General features: G+C 41.2%; 1 pseudogene; it reads right to left on the bottom strand.

Annotated features, from left to right (window-relative positions):
• Nucleotides 1-375: 375 nt before the first annotated feature.
• LOC137296095 (uncharacterized) lies at nucleotides 376-2,246 on the bottom strand (annotated as a pseudogene).
• Nucleotides 2,247-4,733: the final 2,487 nt, after the last annotated feature.

The following is a 4,733-nucleotide window of genomic DNA, read 5'->3' on the forward strand; positions in this document are numbered from 1 at the left end:
GCTGCTTTTAGCAATAATCTAGCAACATCACGGAGGGCAACACCAGACATGGACACTAGCACCTATGCGGGGAATCGAACCCGGATAGCCTTAACCACTAGGCTACCCAACTGCCCAACTTTCTTTAGTCTCCGAAGCTGATTAGCCGGTCGCATTGTTCGCCGCTTACAAGTAGGGTTTGCACATGGTGTCAATCTCCGGATTGTCTTGTTCAGATTGTTTACAGACCGATTGTTTACAGCTGTAACATGTTGAATGCAATGTCAAACAAACTCATACTAATGAGACAAAACAGATCACTTCTTTCAGAGGCCTCAAGACACATTCATACACGCGAATGATGGACTGTGGTCGGATTACTGCACAAATCAAAAACAGTTTGTTCAATTCTTTATTGCAATGACAAGTTGTGGGTAACTTCGACTATTGCATTGATCAACATCTGGTTACCTCCGGGTATCTCGAATAATATTCGAAGATTAGTTGGTGCTGCTTCCAGTCTTGGGCTGACACTTGGGGTTGTGGTGGGTGATGGTACCTCCCGTCTCGTCCACCGTCTCTCCTCTGCATTCCAGACCGGTCATACACGGGCAGTAGTCCTCGAACAGGTTCGGGTTGAAGATGTCATGATCCATGAACACGTGACAAGATTCGTTCTCCTTGCGTTCCGGCTCGCACTTGCCGCTGTTGTGGCTGTCGAAGAGGTCGTCAAAGAGCATGCGCTTCTTGCCACCGATGAATTTAGTGACGCAACAGTACCCTTCCCCGCAGTCTGTTGTCTTGGTGCATGATCCCCCGGGGGCCACTCCACCGGTCACGGCAGCCACGGTGGTGCTGGGATCCTGAGTCTAAGGTCGATAAAACATTACTTATTACTTTCAACATAAAAAAAAGATAAAAGATGATTTTGCACGGAGAAGGTCTAAGTGTTTTAACACGTCACAGGACATGCTTACTTTTTCACGAACACCTGGTGTCATCACTGATTGTCCGTGGTTCATTTTCACAGCTGTTTTTATATCGTACGGAATTAGTTTCTGAGTATGGTTAAGACTGGTATTCGTCTATACTCACGTTCCATAAATATATACTGAGGAAAATATGCTTGCTTCACATGAAAGCACAAGGGTTCCCGTATTTTTTTTCAAATTTCTTCACAAGCTATGCGATACAAAACTTGTGAAGAAACCTTTAAAAAAAGTTTAAAAAATAAAAACACACGTGCACTTGTCTTTTCATGTCATTCCTTATTGTTTTCGAGTAGTATATATTGCAAGTATATTATCACCATAAAACGGAGATACGTATTTTGATGATGTAACCGCACTGAAGAGACCTTGATTTTTCAATACGTTATTTTCATTATACTATTAGTGAGTGAGTGAGTCGGGTTTTATTCTGCGTTCACCGCTCGACTTAAAATAATCAGTTAAGCAGTCGACTAAATATGTCTTTATTCCAACAGATTATGATGGAACGACGATTTATTGTCGTAAAAAAGAGGTGATACACTATTTTTTACACGAAGCTCATGAGGTAAAGTGTTGCATCGCCTCAGATTATTAGGGGGACATACTATCAAACATCTCGGTATTATGACGCAGTAATGGCTCATTTGGACTGACTGTTGGACCTGATCACGTGAACTCTAAAATGCCATTCAAGATAGTCTCGTTGGTACGTTCTACATTACAAGCTCCAGGGATAAAAAAGCTTCTGTCATTTCTATTCTTTCATTTAAATCTCGCTGATGTACTGAGAAGAACCAACGCAAGTACATCGGACACGGTGAGTGAGTGATTGAGTGAGCGAGTGAGTTTTGTTTTACGCCGTTTTCAGCAATATTCCAACAATATCACTGCTAGGGAAACCAGAAATGGGCTCATACATTGCACCCATGTGGGGAATCGAACATGGGCTCTCGACGTTACAAGCGAACGCTCTAACCATTAAGCTACCCTACCGCAACATCGAACACTGTTATTTAAACGTACGGCACGTAATTTTTTAAAGTAAGATATATAATTATGCAGATATATTTATATTGCTGTACTGCCCAGGATCAAATAACGGTCTGTGAAACTAATCAACAAGAATTTTCAGCTTTTAAGTTAAACTTTAGTGAACTCACCAGGGCAACTCCAAGAACAGCTAGAAACACGATTGTGACCTTCATGGTAATATAATTAAATGACAGGTTGAAATGGCCGTTCAGATATATTAGACAATTCAGTGGGAAGAACCATGTGTGGCCTGATATGAATAACTTCGCATTAACGATAAGATTGCCCCGAAGGACGGACTTCAAGAACATTTGTCTACTTGCATGTCAGGCATTCTGCCAGACGTGTCAACTCCAATGCTTAACGAGAGACAATTAAACCTGTCCTTAGTACGCCACTAACGATTTAGTTGTAATGGCTTAAAATGAATTTCAAAAGAGGTAAGACGGTGCGTACTTAAACTTTGAGTCTCTGGGGTGATATTAAAATATTTATGTTTTGTTTGCTTATCTCGAGTACTTGGGCTTTCGGGTTGCGATTGGCACCCATGAGTTCAGGTGGCTGATAAATGATCCCGCTGATTGTGAGAACGTAACCAGAAGGTGCTGACCACTGCTCTATCAACTCCAGGAATATCTGTACCAGACCCGAATACTTAAGGGTCACCGTTTCGCTTTTATGGCGAAGGTTTGTAAATAAGCTAGGTTGGACCAGACAATCCAGTGATCAATAAGCATCCATGTAGACAATTGAGATACCAGGGTATGCAGCAGCATGATTGTTCCTAAAAAGGTTCGGCAAGCCACCTAATCCGAAATAAAAGTTGGTTTGGTACGCGCCTGGATACGGAGAAATGTGTTAACCAAGACAGCCAAGACGGTGAGGGTCTCTTACGGCAAGCATGAACAACTTGAGACCAATACTAGCCCGGATCCACTCGGTACATGTTTCAGGTCTAAAAATGAATGAATGAATGAATGAATGAATGAATGAAAAAACACCAAAAAAGAAAGAAAAAAATCCACCAAAACAAAAACACACACCAACAACAATAAAATAGCAAATCACAAAGCACACTTCGTTTCGCTTCATATAATATCAAATATTACCCAGTTACTCGTAAAATGTTTTCAGAGGTCAAATACAAAATGTCAGTCATCTTTCAGGCAAATGGTTCTTGTTTCTTTTGCTGTTACATTTGTATGTGTTCAACCAAACTAATAACTTGAAACTATTTACATTCAAAACTTCAATGGAAGTAGCGTGTCCATTACCATGACGATTAATCCACGTCACATTGCTATACTCCAAACTGGATAGCAGCATCATTACATTGGAAAAGTCGTTAATTTCAACCTGCAGTCTGTTCACTTTCGAAATTCCAACATCACATCATTTCAGTAGTTTTAAAATGTTTTCTTTAAAGTTTACTGGATCAGATTGAGACCACATTTGCATTGATGATTTTACTATCAAATGAAACCTGTTTCCACAGATGGTTGAGACCAATTGCTCTCTTTATTTTGGGGCGGTGGGGTAGCCTAGTGGTTAAAGCCTTTGCTCGTCACGCCGAAGGTTCGATTCCCCACATGGTATAGCGTGTGAAGCCCATTTGTGGTGTCCCTCGATGTGATGTAGCTGGAATATTGCTAAAGGTGGCGTAAAACCACACTCACTTGGGTTTGACGTTTTGAATGCATTGCGGCTGCTCTCATTGATGGTGACGGAGTCATTATACATACAAAAAGTTTGACACTTAATGTCGTGGCAGACTAAACAAAGCACTACTAGATGAAGTGACTTATCCTTTAAAAGCTGTGAGGTCAGCCGTGATACCCATTGTTTTGTCTGTTATGTCTGTTTCGTGTTCTATATGCAAACACCGTATACATTATACAGATCCACAGTCGAACCATTGTTTAAAGAAAGCGCTATCGCTCATTGAGTCGCCTACGTTACCAAAGAGAGTGATTGAGTTTAGTTTTACTCCGCAATCAGCAATACTCCAGCTGTATAGCAGCGGTCTGTAAATAATCGAGTCTGGACTAGACAACTCAGTAATCAACAGCTTGAGCATCGATCTGTGCAGCTGGGCACCGATGACATGTGTCAGCCAAGCCAGCGTGCCTGACCACCCGATGCCCTTAGTCGCTTCTTACGACAAGTATAGGTTGTAACCAGTTGTAACCCGGGCCTTCACCGGAACCAAACAGAACTTATCAAAGTCTTTTCCAGTTGCAAATATGTCAAATGAGACCCGAAACCATGCAGAGAAGCTATAAACGTGTTTCGTAGCCACTTGGGGCATAATATTCCAGAATAAATATTTTCAGAGTCGTAAACGTCGGGAACTCTGAGATGCATCGTTGCCATTGGATATTGCCCAATCAGGTATTGATGGCAAGTAGATCCACACACTTAAATGCCTTTCAGCATTTTGAGAAATGTTATTATGACATTGTCATTTCAAATGTTCCTCTCAGACAAACGGAGAAAGGAAACAGTAAAATTCTCGTTGGAAGTTTTAGATCAAGACACAGAGGGTAGGTAGGGGAGCTAATTGTAACAGTTCTCAAGAACGAAAGAACATTCAAGAATGGACAGGATGGTAGCTCAAGAAGGAACGTCTGATGAAAACAATTTTCCTTCATATAAGTAAGAAAATGGTGCTGATCTGCATTTGCAATCTGCAACAGTACTAGTAATTGAATTTTCTTGACGAGGTCTATT

Source organism: Haliotis asinina, chromosome 9 (assembly GCF_037392515.1).
Source record: "Haliotis asinina isolate JCU_RB_2024 chromosome 9, JCU_Hal_asi_v2, whole genome shotgun sequence".
Taxonomy (NCBI): domain Eukaryota; kingdom Metazoa; phylum Mollusca; class Gastropoda; order Lepetellida; family Haliotidae; genus Haliotis; species Haliotis asinina.